Source organism: Chlorocebus sabaeus, chromosome 9 (assembly GCF_047675955.1).
Source record: "Chlorocebus sabaeus isolate Y175 chromosome 9, mChlSab1.0.hap1, whole genome shotgun sequence".
In the NCBI taxonomy this organism is placed as follows: domain Eukaryota; kingdom Metazoa; phylum Chordata; class Mammalia; order Primates; family Cercopithecidae; genus Chlorocebus; species Chlorocebus sabaeus.
In genome coordinates, this window is record NC_132912.1 from 13,965,854 (window position 1) to 13,984,233 (window position 18,380).

General features: G+C 46.2%; 1 protein-coding gene across 12 annotated transcripts in view; it reads right to left on the minus strand.

Annotated features, from left to right (window-relative positions):
- FRMD4A (FERM domain containing 4A) overlaps positions 1-18,380 on the minus strand; it is a 692,609-nt gene that overhangs the window by 165,246 nt on the left and 508,983 nt on the right. The gene's annotated exons all lie outside the window — the stretch shown is intronic.

Here is an 18,380-nt window from a genome sequence, read left to right on the forward strand (position 1 = left end):
CTCTGACTCCTGGCTTCAAGTGATCCACCTGCCTCAGCCTCCCAAAGTGCTGTGATTACAGACGTGTGCCACCGTGCCTGGCTAATTTTTGTATTTTTAGTAATCCCAGCTACTTGGGAGGCCGAGGAAGGAGAATCGCTTGAACCCACGAGGCAGAGGTTGCAGTGAGCCAAGATCACACCACTGCACAGCAACCTGGATGACAGAGCAAGACTCTGTCTCAAAAAAAAAAAAAAGGTATCTGCCAGTCTAAAAAAGTATACCAGAGCATTAGGCATAAAGTCATGGTAGATGTTTGTATTGTTAACATGTTATTCACCTTGGTCTGTCACTACCGAAATGACCACAGAACACCAGGCACTGAAGTGTGGGAGGGAGGGAAAGGCTGTATGATAGGGATACAGGGCTAGAAGAGAAGAGTTATTTCTAAACTAGCTTCCAGGTCATGATTTGAAAATACATTGCCTTTATGAAAATTACTCCATTCCAAGCGTACTCACCAGATATTAGGAAAGTTATTTCAGTATCTGTTGGGTTTTTGTTTTTTGTTTTTGTTTGTTTGTTTGCTTTGAGACGGAGTCTTGCTCTGTCACCAGGCTGGAGTGCAGTGGCGTGATCTTGGCTCATTGCAACCTCTGCCTCCCGGGTTCAAGTGATTCTCTTGCCTCAGCCTCTCGAGTAGCTGGGACCACAGGTGCACGCCATCATGCCCAACTAATTTTTGTATTTTTAGTAGAGACAGGGTTTCACCGTGTTGGCCAGGATGGTTTTGATTTCTTGACCTCGTGATCCATCCGCCTCGGCCTCCCAGTGTTGGAATTACAGGCGTGAGCCACTGTACCTGGCCGACAGCTGGTTTCTTATTTCACTTTTTGGGTACTGCTATGGACAGAATTATATCTCCACAAAATATATGTGTTGAAGCCCTGGCATCCAGTGGTATCTGGAAATGGGTCCTTTGGGAGCCAATTAGGTTTCAATGAGGTTATGAGGGTGGGCCCCCCCAAGAGGGGATTCGTGTCCTTATAAGAAGAGACACCAGAGAGCCTCCTTCCTCTCTCTGCCATGTGGGGCCAAAGTGAGAAGGCGGGCCTTACCAGGAGCTAACCATGCTGGCACCCTGATCTTGAAATGACTGTTTAATATAACAGACATTTATTTATTGAGTGCCTACTATGTACAGGGGGCACTGCCCACACGCTGTAGGAGACAGAAGAATAAGCAAGACAGAGCACAGGCCCATAAGGACCTTAGACTTTGATCAGGGACACGGAGTATGAGCCAGCGCTAAGTTAAAAAACCAAAGAAGATGCTCCACCCTTTTCTGCCTCACTCCTGGACTCCTGGGTGGCAGCCTCAGGGCCTAGATGACCATCAATTCACTGATGAAAACCACTTAAACTGGAAGAGTGGGTTTGAAGCTTCCTCCCCAGCAGACAGGAATCGACAGGAGAATCCAACGTGATAAATCAACACCACCTCATAGTCTGTACTTCCATTCACACTGAACTTTGAAAACGTGAAAAAGCAATCTCTATAACCAACAGGGAATTCAAGGTGATACGTCAGACCCTCCTTCACGCCTGGTGGAACGTCTACTCTGGGAGAACGCAGTAGAGTAAACGCGGCACATCTCAGAACGTTGCTGATCAATTACAAAGTAGAATGCAAGATAGGTGCTCTTGAAGCTTCCAGTAAATGTTGCGTTTGCCATGGGTTGTGGCCAGTACTAGCTCCACCCCCAGTAAGTATTCGGCTGCCCAATAACAGAGGCTTTGCTGGATCACTTGTGACTATGAGGTAGTGTGGCTGCTTTTCAAATTGCAATGTATTGGCCGGGCGCCATGGCTCACGCCTGTAATCCCAGCACTTCGGGAGGCTGAGGTGGGCAGATTGCGTGAGGTCAGGAGTTTGAGACCAGCCCGGCCAACATGACAAAACCCTGTCTCTACTAAAAATAAAACAATTAGCCAGGTGTGGTGGTGCGTGCCTGTAATCCCAGCTACTCAGGAGGCGGAGGCAGGAGAACTCTTGAACCTGGGAGGCAGAAGTTGCAGTGAGTAGAGATCATGTCACTGCACTCCAGCCTCGGCAACAGAGTGAGGCTGTCTCAAAATAAAAATAAATAAATAAATAAACAAATAAATAAATAGCAATGTAGAGATGCTCCTTGACTTATGGTGGGGTTACATCGTGGTAAGCCCATTGGAAGTTGAAAATATTGTAAATCGAAAATACATTCAATACACTGCACCCAGCAAACATCACAGCTTAGCCTAGCCTACCTGAAAGGTGCTCTAAACACTGCCATTAACCTACTGTTGGGCAAAATCATCTAATGTCAAGCCTGTTTCATCATAGAGTGTTGAATGGCTCATGTACTTTATTTAATTCAGTACACTGCAGACTAACAGCTGTTTACTCTTGTGACTGTACAGCTGAGCAGCCCTGCCAGAGCGTATTGTTCCGCATACTGCTAGCCTGGGAAAAGATCAACATTCAAAATTGGAAGTCCAGTTCCCGCTAAAAGGGCATTGCTTTTGCACCAGTGTAAAGTAGAAAAATCGTAAGTCAGACCATCGTAGGTTAGGGACAGTCTGTGATATAATTTACCTGTCCAAATGATTGCTACCCCTTTCAAAGTAGTCACCGTATTTCTCTGATGCTTGCCATTTCTTAAAACATTTTTGATAATCCTTTGGGTTTGCCCTTGAAGCTTGTGTCAGATTTGTCAACGCGTTTTCACTGGTGATAAATCTTGTGCTCGAGAATGGATTTGATTTTTTTTTTCAAATGCCAAAAGTCACTTAAAGTCAAGTCTAGTGAACAGAGATAGAGGACAAGGAATGGGTGATTATGCCTGGCCAACTCAGTTTCATAAAATGAAGTGTGACTACCAAGTAATTATTGTGGGTTCTTGGGGATTATGGTGAGAGGTCTGGTCCAAACTTGAAAACAATAAAACTAAGATTTCGTTCTCTTTGATTTTAACTTTAAGACTGGGCACCGTGGCTCTTGCCTATAATCCCAGCACTTTGGGAGGCTGAGGCAGGAGGATGCCTTAAGCCCAGAGGTTTGATACCAGCCTGGGCAATATAGCAAGACCCCATCTCTACAAAAAAATTTTAAAAATTAGCCAGGCATAATGGCATGCACTTGGGACTGGTCTTAGCTATTCAGGAGGCTCAGACAGGAGGATTGCTTGAATCCAGGAAATTGAGGCTGCAGTGAGCTATGATCATGCCACTGCGCTCCAGTCTGGGCAATAAAAAGAAAAAAGAAAGAGGGAGAGAGAGAGAGAGAGAGAGAGAAAGAGAGAGAGAAGAAAGAGAGAAAGAGAAAAAGAAAAGAGAGTTAGACTTTAAAGCCAACATCTCAACAGATTTGATCAGAGATACATAAATTTGCCCAGGAAGAGAGTGAATCCCAGTGCTGGTATAGTTTATCTAGAACATATATTCATCACTCCACAGAATGATTGGGCCTGAATGGAAGGGGGTGAGTGGAGGCAGGGTGGGAGGGGCAGTTGGGGAAGGGAGATGAACCCAGGAAGCAAACATGATCCTAGCCAATAGGTGTTGAATATTTGGGTCCCTTACCAGGTGGTAAGGCCTTTTACGTGGCAGAAATGGAGGCCTGGGGTTACTTTAGCTGATCATGTTACTTTGAACTCTCCTAATTCCATGCCTCCCAAGGAATAGCTACATCCTGGATATGTCCCTCATATACGATCTCATTATCAACCAGAATAGAGATTATTATTCTTTTGCCAAAGAAGATTCTGAGACTGAGAGATACCAGGCAGGCTGTCCCGGGTCTCACAGCCAAGCTGGGATTCAAAACAAGGTTCAGATACACCGCATGGAATATTATTTAGCCCTAAAAAGGAATGAAATTCTGACGTGGGTGGAACCTGAAGACATTATGCTAAGTGAAAGAAGTCAGACACAAAAGGACAAATATTGTATGATTGCACTTAGATGGGGTAATTAAACAGGCAAATTCATAGAGACAATAGAATAGAGGTTGCCACGGGCTGAGGTGGTGGCAGACGGGGGGTTATTGCTTAATGGTTACAACATTTCTGTACTGGATGATGAAAAAGTTTTGGAAATATTAGTGACTGTTACATGATACTGTGGATGCATTTGATGCCACTGAATTGCACATACAAAAATGGTTAAAATGGTAAGTTTTATGTTACATACATTTCGACACAATTAAAAGGAGAAATGGGGAAGAGAGGTCTGATAGTTTCAAAGCCCACATGTGTAATCCCTCTGCCACCCTACCTCTGTTGACCCTGCTTCCAGGGTGAGAGCCTAAGGATCATGACTCAAGGGCCCTGGTTGAGTGAGGGCTATATGACTCACTTGAAACCAGTGCACTGACATTATGGATTTATACATCAGTACTTTGAGCTTGGTTAATGTGAGTCTTCCCCTGAGAATGAAAAATCAGGTTTCTGAGTCTGCAGAATAAAGAGATGGCTTAATACACTGAAGAATTCACCAGAGTAATGGATCCCACCATGGAAGCCTTGTGGAGACTGAGTTTTTGCCTTACCATGGTGATATGTCTCTCTGATTTAACCTGTCACACTACAATAAGAAAACAACTTTTCTTGGTGACTCATAAACTGAAGTCAAGGAAAAGGCTCTGAGCAGTAGCTGCCTGGCTGGAACAAACTTCATTCTTTCAAATAAACTTTTTCAACAATTTTACCTATCTGGATGTATATCTTTTGTTAAAAAATTTAAAAGGTCAGTCCCATTACTTTACACAACAGTTATTATAGAACATACGTATCAATTTCCAGGAAGCAAAGCCTACATTTATTACTTGCAATTTACAAATGGAGAAATAAAGGCCGTGAAGAGGGAGAAAATAGATCCCAGAAGATGTTGAGGTTACAACTCCTGAATCTTAGCTGCTTTTAAAGTCACACACTTTTTTCCTGCTGTTATGGTGACAGGCAACAGCCCAGAAGGTGTATGCTCTGTCAATGAGAGTGAGAGCTGACGGATGGGCATGTAGTGGGAGTGAGAAATACATGTCATTGTTTCATTGTTTAAGTCACAGAGACTTTGGGAGTTGTTTGTCATTGCAGCATAACCTAGCCTATCCTGATTGATTCAGGCACGGAGTCTTTCATTTTCTGTACAGTTGATTTAAAACAACTTGTGGCATCAGCCCCTTGATTTCCTGATCTTGCAAATGAAGACAATATCCCCCTGCAATGTGACAGTGATTAATATACTACATTGTTCTGAAAGTTTGTTAAACTCCTTTAGAGAAAGTTGCTGGGCAAGCAGAAAGCAATCTGCTCTTATGTGCTTTGAAGGGATGTTTACAGAATCCCGCTGAGTATAATTTGCCAATTACTGGTGCTGTAAACATTTGTGGAGCTTTGCAGGGATCGGACTGGGAGCAAGGCCAGAAAGGCAGCTTGTAGCCCAATCACGTGCTATTGGACAACCTGGGCAGGAGCCCAAAGGCCACGTGAGCAAGGCAGCCCTGTGCTCCTTGGGTTTGCCAGAATTAGCCTCTTGTGGGCCATCAGCCGTCCTGGTCCTAAGAGGTCATTACATCTAAGACTGACTTTCTCTTAGCCCATAATTAACTTTGTTCACTCAAATAGTTCCTCTCTTTTCTTTTTCTTTTTGTATCTCAGACTCTTTTTCCATTGTCCCTCTAAGCTTTTATTTCTCCTGATACCTGACAAATAAAATCTCCTTGCAAACATCCCTCCTTAACATATACTTCTCAGTGGCACCACTCACAGAGCTAATAGGACAGTCTTTCCAACACCAACTGGGCTTAGAAATCTGGGCTTCAGCCACGTGCTTTAGCAAGGAGAGGAAAGCACTGGTTCTAAATAATTAGGGAAGAAAGGAGAGGAGCTCTCAGTCAGTGCTTTATGGCTCCAGCACCCAGATCTGAGTTCTTGAGAATGCTGGATGATTCCAGTGGGAACTGTTCACATTGCCAGCATGTTACAGGGTTCCAGATCGGGTCCTGACTACTTCTTGGCCTGCCTTCTTCCAGGTGAGACACAACTAACCAGAATGATCAAAACAGCACTTAATGTGTTGCAGGGCTGTAAGGTGCTCTAGGCACACTGATATGGTTTGGCTGTGTCCCCACCCAAATCTCACCTTGAATTGTAATAATCCCCAGGTGTCAAGGGCGAGGCCAGGTGGAGATAACCAAATCGTGGGTGTGGGTCCCCCCTCTGTTCTCATGGTAATGAATAAGACTCACAAGATCTGATGGTTTTATAAACGGGAGTTCCCCTGCACAGGCTCTCTTGCTCACTGCCATGTAAGATGTGCCTTTGCTTCTCCTTTGCCTTCTGCCATGATTGTGAGAGGCCATGCGGAACTATGAGTTCACTAAACCACTTTCCTTTATAAATTACCCAGTCTCAGGTACGTCTTTATTAGCAGCATGAGAACAGACTAATACACACACCCACATGACAACATCCTTTCAGGTGACTTCCATGAGCCCTTCAGGTAAATTCTGGGGAAAGGAATTCAAGGATGAGGTAGTACCCAGGCACCTCACCAATTCCTCACAGACTAATATATTCCACAGTATACTATACCACGGTATACTATACTCCATATAGCATCAAGCTGTAAATGCTAGCCTGGTATTTACCATCACTTATATATTACGCCACCAACTTAAACTTGACGCGTGTATATCCAGATGGATGATCTCGGACAAATTGTGCAAGCGCTCTGGGCCTCAGTTTTCTCATCTGTACAATGATGAACTACCATAGATAAAATGAGTTCCTATCCTAAGACATTATTTATGTTATTATTATTATTATTTTTAGAGACAGGGACTTACTCTGTTGCCCAGGCTGGAGTGCGGTGGTGCCATCATATCTCATTGCACCCTCCAACTCCTGGGCACCAGTGATCCTCCAGCTTCAGCCTGCTGAGGAGGGGGGACTACAGGCATGTACCACCATGCCTGGCTAATTAAAAAAAAAGGTTTTTTTGTAAAGATGGATTCTTGCTGTGTTGCCCAGGCTGGTCTTGAACTCCTGGCCTCAAGTGACCCTTTTTCTTTGGCTTCCCAAAGCGCAGGGGTGACAAGTGTGACCCACTGCACCCAGCCTTTATTCTTTATGTTATTATTAAATTTAGCTTCTTCCTTTCCTACAAACGATCCTGCCTTCCCAAGAGTCTTATTCACCCATTCGAAAAAATTTAAACATCATTTGTATCCTTCCTGATCTCTTGAATCTAGTCAGTTAATATATCCTGTCTTTCTTACGTAATTTCAGGTAAGTTACTAAACCTCTCTGTGCCTCAGTTTCCTCTCAGGTATAAAATGAGGACAATGACTATACCCAGGTCACAGGGCTGTTTTGTGAATTAAATAAATTAGTCTGATCTATACGAAGTACTTAGAATGTGCCTGGCATGGAATGTTACATGTGTTCTTGATTTCAGATCCTAATCATAAATTATTTAAAACATTCCATGCATGGCCAGGTGCAGTGGCGCACACCTATAATCCCAGCACTTTCGGAGGCTGAGGCAGGCAGATCACCAGAGGCCGGGAGTTCGAGACTAGCCTGGCCAACATGGTGAAACCCCGTCTCTACTAAAAATGCAAAAAAATTAGCTGGGCATGGTGGCACATGCTTGTAATCCCAGCTACTCGAGACGCTGAGGCACGAGAATCGCTTGAACCTAGGAGATGGAGGTTGCAGTGAGCCAAGATCCCACCACTGCATTCCAGCCTGGGCGAGAGAGTGAGACTCTGTCTCAAACAAAACAAAACCAAACCAAATCTGCACTCCATATAGCATCAAGTTCTAAATGCTAGCCTGGTGTTTAACATCACCCTTTGAACCCAGCCCCAGTTTACCCATCCAACCTCACTTTTGCCCAGTTCCCTATAAAAATATCCATTTCTGTTCAATCTATTTGATTGAACTAAAGAAAACACCAATCTCATTTTTATTTCCAAATCTTTGTACATGCCATTCTCTCCTTCCCCCTTCCCATTTAAATTTTATCCTGCTCGAAGCCCACTTCCTCCATGAAGCCCACCCTGACCATCCTGCCTACAAATACTCTCTCCCTCCTTTGGATTCCTACAGCATTCAACACAGGCACCTCAGTCACACTTGGCATGTGTGCTCTTGTGTTGCGGTAAATTTTGTGTGATATGATTTGTTACACTCCATGGCGGGCTGAATGGTGGTCCCCAACAATGTATGTACCCATCCCAGTCCCTGGAGCCTGTGAGTATTACCTTTCATCACAAAAGACGTGATTCTTGGGAGGAGGCACTGATCCTGGTGGGCCCTAAATACCATTATATTGTCTCTCTCTCTTTTTTTTTTTTTTTTCTGAGACGGGGTCTGGAGTGCAGGCTGGAATACAGTGGCACGGTCTCAGGCTGGAGTGCAGTGGCATGATCTCAGCTCACTGCAACCTCCACCTCCCAGGTTCAAGCGATTCTCATGCCTCAGTCACCCAAGTAGCTGGGATTATAGGCATGAGCCACCACACCCAGCTATTTTTTTTGTGTTTTTAGTAGAGATGACGTTTCACCATGTTGGCCAGGCTGGTCTCAAACTCCTGAGCTCAAGGGATCCACCTGCCTTGGCCTCCCAAAGTACTGGGACATATTGTCTCCTTATAAGAGAGATACAGAGAGATTTTTTTAAACAGACATACAGGAGAGAAGACAGAGCCAGAGACCCGAGCGATGGGTGATGAAGACATAGATGAGAAACCCCAGTCACTACAAGCTGGAAGAGGTGGGGAAGCAATTCTCCCTTCCAGCTACCTCCAGAACCATGGGAGAGTCAGTTTCTGTTATTTTCCAGCCATCAAGTTTGTGGTTATTTGTTACAGCAGAGACAGGAAACTCATACACCCTCAGATGGAAACCCTGAAGACCTCATTTCCCTGTAATTGAAGGGAACTCAGCCCTGGTTGGTTGTGATAGGAACGATCTCAGTGTGAAGCCTGCATTGGTATTGGTGTTCTCTCTCCACGGTCCCCGTGGCACTCTGGGCGGGGAAGGCAGGCAGGCCTGGGTCTCAGCCGACCCTGGGTCACTCCATGGTGAAGCGGGCCCCTCAGGTTTCTTCTTGCTATCCTCACAGATCCTAAGTCATCTCACAGATTCTAAGTCAAAGGAATTGCCACTTCTGAGTTAATAGCATCCAAAAATAAATAAACAAACAGCAAACAAACAGCAACCATCAAGTGACTCCCATCTGCGCTTTGGGAGGAATCACAGTCTCCTCCGAAGAGCGACCTTCTCAGCTCTTGCTCTTCGCCAAGGGTGTTTTTGACAATTCCTTTGTCACCACAGAGCCCCCAGTGACCGCTGGGCTGCCAGGGTTTGGGCACACATGGCCGGATGGCACAGCCACAGCCGCTGCTCTGTGCCCAGCCCAGCCTGCCCATCCACTCTGCCTGGGACCCCGTGACCCGCTGGATGGATGGCTCCCTGCCCTTTAGGAGTGGGTGCAGCTGTGGGAGGGCAGACAGGGGCTGTCTGGGAGTGAGTGTAAAACGTGGCCCGATTGCCCCCATCCCTCTGGACCGGAGGGGCTGGGGTTAGCTTTTCTGAAAACCCGGAGGCAGAGAGTGGGGAAAGGAGGGCCGCTTTGAATAAATGAGCCTGAGCAAGCTGCCGGGTCTGAAGCCTGGGCTGTCACTGTGTGTCCCTCCCCATCCCCACGGGGGCTCTGAGCCCAGCAAGGGCTCAGCGGCTGCTCATTATTCCTGGGGAGGAGGAGCCGCTGCGGGGGGAGCATGAGGTGACTCTGTGCAGCTCTGTCCACTGTGTGGCCAGCAGGTCTGGGCGGAGACTCCCCTCCCCGTCACCCTGCTGATGAGCCGGGAAGGCCGGTTTCCTTCCTGCCTCTCCAGCACAGCCCTGGGTTCTGTGGCAGGGGACACAGGGAGGCTACTTCCTGTAGGCAGATGGGTGTGAAGAACAATGGAGTTGTACCATCTTGGCTCTCAGGCACCCAGAACAGGTAGGGGAGACCCCAAAGCCAAGATCAGAGACCCGCCTGCCAGAGGGGGCATCTCTACCCAGAGGTCCCTGCCCAGCCTGAACCGGGACCCATTGGTGCACATGAGGCAAATCCTTTACCTCTAGTCTAGGAGTGACAGTGGCATCACGTCGCTGTAGCAGAACAGCAAAGCTGCCAACAACAGTGCCACCTGTCCCTGCCTGCAGCTGCTGCTTCACACGAATTCACGCAGCCAGCCCTAGAAGCCAGAAACATCTGAAGCAGACACCAGGTTTGCCCCCATGTGACAGAGGGAACTGAGACACAGCCAGAGACGCAACTTGTCAAATTCACACAGCGAATCAGTGGGAGAACTGAACCACAGCACAGAGGTGCGCATGGGCCACCCGGGCTTAGAGAAAGAGGCAGAGAGACCATCTGCCGCGCCCTCTTCATTACAGCAGCAGAAAGGAAAGCCTAGGGGGGGCCAGAAACCTGTCCAGGACGAGGGCGGGCACCTTGGTTACACCAGCATAGGTGAGGTGGCTCCCAAGTGCCCGCCACACCTCCGTCCTTTGTTCCCGCTAATGTTACACTTAGGGGACAGAGCAGGTCTCAAAGCTCTGAAGCAGGAAGGGAAGATACAAAAGTACATCAAGGAAAGGGGTAAAAGTGGTCACTGACAGAAATGGAAACGATGCTTGGGTCTAGATTTGCAGGTGCCCCTCTCCCAGTGCCAGCATCTTCTACACTTGATCTTAGCCAAAAGGCCGAGAAGCGATAGTGCCAGCATCTTCTGCACAGCACCTGCACTATAAGCTTTGCTTACATCATCTCATTTAATCTTCAAAGCAACCCTGCAACGTCTGCAGATGGGACACTGAGGTTCTGAAATGTTACATGGTATGTCCGAGGTTCTAACCACAGTGGGTGTGGGGCCTACGAGGGCTTCCGTCCAGCACCGACTATAAAGCCTTGTTTTTTATTCAACTAGATTAAATCCATTCATCAATTTATTTTTATTCTTAAAGTTTTAAAAAATTGACACAAGAAATCTATTTCTTGTGTTGATTTTAAATATATAAATATCTGGCCGGGCACGGTAGCTCACACCTATAATCCCAGCACTTTGGGAGGCTGAGGCAGGTGGATCACCTGAGGTCAGAAGTTTGAAACCAGCCTGGCCAACATGGTGAAACCCTGTGTCTACTGAAAACTACAAAGAAATTAGTCTGATATGGTGGTGCGCACCGGTAGTCCCAGCTACCTGGAAGGCTGAGGCAAGAGAATCGCTTGAACCTGGGAGGTAGAGGTTGCAGTGAGCTGAGATTGCATCACTGCACTCCAGCCTGAGTGATAGAGCAAGACTCCGTCTCAAAAAAAAAAAAAAAAAAAAATATATATATATACACACACACACACACACACATACACACACATAGATATATATGTATGTATCTACTTGTGATGTACGACATGATGTTTTCAGGTATATACACATGTGGGTTGACCAATCAAGCTAATAAATATATCCATCACCTATCATACGTACGATTTTTGTAGTGAGAACATTTCAAAACTACTCTCTTAGCAATTTTCAAGCATTTAAGACATCGTTATTAGCTACAATCACCACGATGTGCAATAGGTCTCCTAAACAAAGCTTTGCTTGCTTTTAAACGCTGGGGTTCAGATCTAGCAAGTAACAGCCTCTCCTAAAGTCAAAAGCTAAGCCGCCTTTTCTAAATGCAATAGAATTTTGCCGGACAGTAAGTTCCTGGAAGGGAGGGATCACATTTGATTGATATTTGTGGACCTACACCCCAATACAGTCCCTGACACACAGTAGGTACCCCTAATGAAAGCTTCCCATTGGTAGAACAGGATAGAATAAAGGGTGGTGTATGCAGTTGTTCTACCATGAGACAGGATGGAACCTGGATACCCTCTTGAGCTGGTTTGAAGGAGAGATCTGCCAGGCAGAGACTGCGGTGCTGCACAGAGCCAGATGGGACCAGGTGTCGTGTGCTCACTGATGCCAGAAAGCTACTGGGTTTCAATCAGATCACACACCTCCAGGCAGCCATGAAGGGGCCTGTGACAGATACTTGTGTCCCCAGGAAAGGATATGTCATATCCCTATTCCCAAACCCTATATCTGTACCCTCTTTTTCCTCACCCAGCTTCTCCCCAAACCAACGAAGTCACAGCTCCCTTTAATAGCGCCTTCTCTCTGCCCTCCTTCTCTCTCTCCTTCCAAGTGACTCTGCCATTTAACCCAGGGATGAGGTCTCCCTGGGAGCAATGCTTTTAGTTTCCCCATTTGTCCCTCTCCTTCCCCTCTATGCTTTTTTTCCCTGGGTGTCGTCTTCTTATTTCCACATAGTTTCTTCCATGTTTTCCTAAGATGCCGTCTGGTCCCTGTGTTCTCTGAAAAGTTGGGACTGATACCCGTGTGGGAGGGAGGCTTTCTCATCCATGCATTTGAATGATGCCCAATGGGAAGGCTTTGACAGGCGTACATAATGATTGCTCCTCTAGAAATGCAAAGTGCTTGCAAGTCAGCCAGCCGGCTGGGGAGCCTGCTCTATTCAGGATCCCTGGGGACTCTGGAAGGCGGGCAGGTGTTCATTAGGGAGGCTTCCTGATGAATAGAGCAACCCCAGACTCCAGCCTGCTCAGGGCAATGTCACCAGGACCATGAGCCCAGCGTGGCTCCCCTTGGCAAGCCTCTCTGTATTAATGAAATGATAACTGTTTCGGTGAGGAGAAAACACAAAAAGACAGGCAGTGCTCAACTTGCCTCTGCCAGATAGGACTGCCAATTCAGCAGCCCAAATACTGAGATATTTATAGCAAATATGGGGATGATAAACGAAGCAACATCTCGGGATTCCAAGCTCCATCTTCCATGGCCATCTGGTCTGCACTTCCATTTTCTTTTTGTTGTTGTTGTTTAAAAAAAAAAAAAAAAAAAAGGCCTGCCCTACAGACTCTGTGATGACCCCATCTTGTCCTGCAGTGAGTAATAAATCACTATTTCAGATAAAAACTGTCCGTGCATTCACTGGGAGGTGAGGTATGTTCTACAAGATCAAATGACACATTGGCAGATTGGTACCTTTCACGGGGCCAAACGACACCAGGACCAACTCAAACTAGATATCTTCATGACACTGCACACTGAATTATTCCATTTGCTCAATGTTCAAGGAAGAGCAGAGAAGAGTGAATGTCAACCAAGAACACAGGGATCAGCCACTTGCTACTTTTCCAGTGTAATGGACGGAAGAGGTGGCTCGTAGGACATCTGCTATCCTCGGCTGTGGCTGGCATTCGAAGACTGTGTCTCTATTGCCATCAGATTGGAAAGGGAAAGCTTGCCTTTTAGCAGGATGGTAGTGAGAGCCAAGTTCAGAGGGGGTTAAAAAATAATAATGTATCACTTCTAAGATTAAGTTACAGAAAAAATAATAGTATAGTCAACCCTTCATATCCACAGGTTCTGCATCTGTAGATTCAACCAACCATGGATCAAAAAACACTTAAAAAACAAAAAAACCAGGCCAAGTGTGGTGGCTCCTGCCTGTAATCCTAGCACTATGGTAGACTGAGGTGGGTGAATCACGAGGTCAGGAGTTCAAGACCAGCCTGGCCAACATGGTGAAACCCCATCTGTACTAAAAACACACACACACACACACACACACATTAGCTGAGCATGGTGGCGTGCGCCTGTAATCCCAGCTACTTGGGAGGCTGAGGCAGGAGAATTGCTTGAACCCGGGAGGCAGAGGTTGTGGTGAGCTGAGATTGTGCCACTGCACTCCAGACCGGGTGACAGAGTAAGACTCTATCTCAAAACAAAAAATAATAAATAAAAATAAAAATAAGAACCAATACACCAGTAATAACACAAAAATATAGTATAACAACTATATAGCATTACATCACACTAAGTATTAAGAGTAATTGGCCGAGTGTGGTAACTCACACCTGTAATCCCAGCCCTTTCGGAGGCCAAGGTATGTGCAACACTTGAGGTCATGAGTTTGAGACCAGCCTGGTCCAAATGGTGAAACCCCGTCTCTACTAAAAATACAAAAAAATTAGGCAGGCCTGGTGGTGCACGCCTGTAATCCTAGCTACTCAGGAGGCTGAGGCAGGAGAATCGCTTGAATCCGGGAGGCAGAGGTTGTAGTGAGCTGAGACTGTGCCACTGCACTCCAGCCTGGGCAACAAAGCGAGACTCCATTTCAAAAAAAAAAAAGTAATCAAGAGATGATTTCAAGTATACAGGAGGATGTGTCTGGGTTACATGCAAATAACATCACACTTTGCAGTCATTTTCCCCATATTCCTGGGGGATACATTCCAGGGACTCCCAGTAGATACCTGAAACCATGGGTAATACCAAACCCTATATATATTGGGTTTTTTTTTCCTATACATACATACCTATGATAAAGTGTAATTTTTAAATTAGGCAGAATAAGAGATTAACAACCATAACTAATAATAAAATACAACAATTCTAACAAACACCAGCATCACTACACTTGCACTTTGGGACCATTATGAAATCAAATAAGGTTGACTTGAACACAAGTGCTGCCATCCTGAGACAGTTGATCAGATCACCGAGATGGCTACTAACTGACTAAAGGTGGGGAGTGTCTACACTAGGGGTCCCCAATCCCCGGGCTGTAGACCAGTACTGGTCCATGGCCTGTTAGAAACCGGGCCGCACAGCAGTGGGCGAGTGAACACTACCACCTGAGCTCTGCCTCCTATCAGGTAAGCAGCGGTATTAGATTCTCCCAGGAACCCGAACCCTATTGTGAACTGCGCATGTGCGGGATCTAGGGTGTGCACTCCTTATGAGAATCTAACTAGTGCCTGATGATGTGAGGTGGAACAGATTCATTCAACTGAAACCATCCTTGCCCCTCCCCACCCTGGTCCATGGAAAAACTGTCTTCCACGAAACTGGTCCCTTGTGCCAAAAAGCTTGGGGACCATTGGTCTATACAGTGTGGCAATGCCAGACAAAGGGATGATTCTTGTCCTGGGCAGGGTGGAGCAGGACAGCATACGATCTCCTCACGCTACTCAGAATGGCACCCAATTTAAAACCTACAGATGGTTTAATTCTGGAATCCTGTATTGAATCATTTCAGGCTGCGGATAACTGAAACGTGGAAAGTGGCACCACAGATAAGAAGGAACCACTGCATCGAAGGGACTTGAGCATCCGATGATTTTGGTATCGTAGCAGGGTCCTGCAACCAATGCCCTGTGGATGCCAAGGGATGACTGTGCTGTGACTCTGCTAAAACGTAAGTGCCTCTTTCGTGGAATCTGGGTGGTGAATTTGTAGTCGGCCTTCAGGGCTCTGAAAGCCAGTTCTAGCTGACGTGTACCTTGATCAGCATCTGCCTCACTTTGAACATTGCAACAATAACCTCTACTGTCCCCAAAGCTGTCGTGAGGACTCAAGAAATGATCATTCACAAGGGACCTGGTGCATGAGAGGTGCTCAGCAAAAGAGGGTTCCTCCTTTCTCCTTAATCAGTAACTGAATCCCTATTAAAATTATCCCCTCCTCACTTTGACAAAGACCTTCTCTGATCAGAATCTAAATACCCTTCGGGGTGAGCTGTCATCCTTCGTCTCGGGAACCATGAATAAATCATCACTACACGGTGAGGGGAATAGAATGCAGGCCACTTCCCTTGGAATTAAACTTATTTGAGCAGCCTTGCCCTGTACAGCACACTTTCTTACTCCCAGTGTCCGCTCAGAAATACCCGCTGCATTCATTATAGGAGTTTTCCTCCTTGCACCTGTCCCTGCCTATTGGTTCTTTGGGGTTAAAATTGCATTTATTGGCCGGAAGTAAAAGAAGTCCCTCTCCAGCCCCCGTGATATGCCCGGAGACACGAAACTGGCTTTTCATTTAATTTGGAAGTTCCCTAAGTGCTCTCCCCTGGGAGTCCTCTCTCTAAAGCATTACCTCCCCATGGCTCTTGCGGATGACTGGCAGGTGCATGCTAGAAAGATACATTTTGCTCAGCTGACGATGTCATTTTCGATACAATTAAAAAGACGCCCTCACTGGGCTAGGAGAGTAATGAAAAAGTACAGTGCAGATACTGCTCTCCCGGGAGGTTAAAGAGGGAAGATCAACTCTGGGCTGAAAAATATTTATTCCTAAACAGCATTTTCATGAAAGTCAGGCGAGCAAGGATGTAAAAGCCACACAGCCCCCTCCCTCCTGGCATGTAATTAATGGATGAAAACAGACACGTGTCCTTGGGTCCAAAGAAAATTTGAGTCTGTAACATCATCCTGGACTGAAAATATTAATTTATTCTATATTCTACGTACTTCTAAAGGTTTAGCGGAGATTTACAGAATTCAACATAGCACCGAATAGGGGGATTAGGAACTTAAGTAAGACAAAGTCCATTGAAGAGGGTGGGGCATTTATGAGACAAACGAATTTCTACTGCTGGGCACAGAATTGGACTCTGCAGAGGGAGATCTTGCAAGGTTACACAAGCTTCATTAGCAGACAAAAGAAACGGTTCAGCCTTTTCCAAGAAGTACACATAAGGGATATTACATGGCTTCAACATAGTTTCTGAGAAAACCAGAGATGTGACTGGCATGAACTGTCTCATGGTCTAGCCCCAACAAAGTCCAGCACACAAGCACGACGTGCGCCGTTCCCACAGCCTGGGGCAGATTTCAAGCCCATCTCCCGAAACCCGACAGGATATTCTGGGTGAGACCTGATGCTAGATATTGACATAAGTGGATTTGGCCTGAAATTTTGGAGGCAATGTTTTATTAGGTTTTTAACGCATGCGAATGTCGGCCATTAGGCAGCTTGGCACTGACATCTTGTCTTGATTCTGAAGCCAAACCACATAATAAATATGAAGTCAGTCTCAATTCAGGCAAAGCGAAACAGCCTCCTGCAGACTGATAAGCCAAGAGGTAGGAATGTTCAGAAAATCACAGTCAAGAAAGCAAAAGCAGATGAGCTGAGCCAAGGGCCCTGGGATCTGAGAGAGGGGTTTAGAGGTTCCGGCACAGTCTGAAAGTCTGCCAGGAATCAAGGAATGGGCTAGATCTCCAAGCACACCCCCAGGAGATTGGAGGGTGAGGCCTGCACACCAGGAGGGGTGGGAGATGAGGAGGGAGAAGGGGCCCCTCTGCTCCTGCCTGCTTCAGGGAGCCCTGCTCTTCAATGCTGGGCTCAACCACTGCCTAGCTGCTCCGAGCCTCTTGGCCTCAAAGCCCCTCCCCTGTCTCTACTGCCCAAATACCATTTATGCAAGAGCCTGCTCTGTAGCCCCTCTGCAGAGAGAGCTGCCTTGCTCAGCAGCTCATGACGGGACTCTCAGAGTGCTCCAAGCTCCAGCAGGCCTCATCTGAGGCACTGTCCTACCACACTTCCATATTTGTTCCTAAATCCATGCGTTTTCAAGGATGACAGCATCTTGAAAGCAGGGACAGTATTATCCACATCTCTTTGTTTCTTATTTCTATACATTGAAGGGGTACAAGTGCAGTTCTGTTACATAGATATACTGTGCAGTGGCAAAGTCTGGGCTTTTAGTGTGTCCATCACCCAAATAGCACCCATTGTACCCATTAGGTCATTTCTCATCCCTCACCCCTTCCCACACTTTCATGTCTCCAATGTCCATTATTCCACACTCCACATCCACGTGTGTACTTTAAGCGAGAACATGTGTATTTGACTTTTTGTTTTTGAGCTATTTCATTAAGATAATGACTTCCAGTTCCATCCATGCTGCACAAAAAACATGACTTCATTCTTTTTGATGGCTGAATACTATTCTATTGTATATGTATACCATGTTTTCTTTTCTTTTCTTCTTTTTCGTTTTTTGTTTTTGAGATGGAGTTTCACTCTTGTTGCCCAGGCTGGAGAGCAATGGCACCATCTCGGCTCACTGCAACCTCCACCTCCTGGGTTCAAGAGATTCTCCTGCCTCAGCCTCTCGAGTAGCTGGGATTATAGGTGTGCGCCACCACACCCAGCTAATTTTGTATTTTTAGTAGAGACAGGGTTTCTCCATGTTGGTCAGGCTGGTCTTGAACTTTTGACCTCAGGCGATCTGCCCGCCTTGGCCTCCCAAAGTGCTGGGATTACAGGTATGAGCCACTGCACCAGGTCACCACATTTTCTTTATCCAATTGTCCATTGATGGACACTTAAGTGGATTCCATGTCTTTGCTATTGTGAATAGCGCTGTGATAAACATACAAGTGCAGTACCTTTTTGATATAATGATTTATCGCTCTTTGAGTAGATACCCAGTAGTGGGAC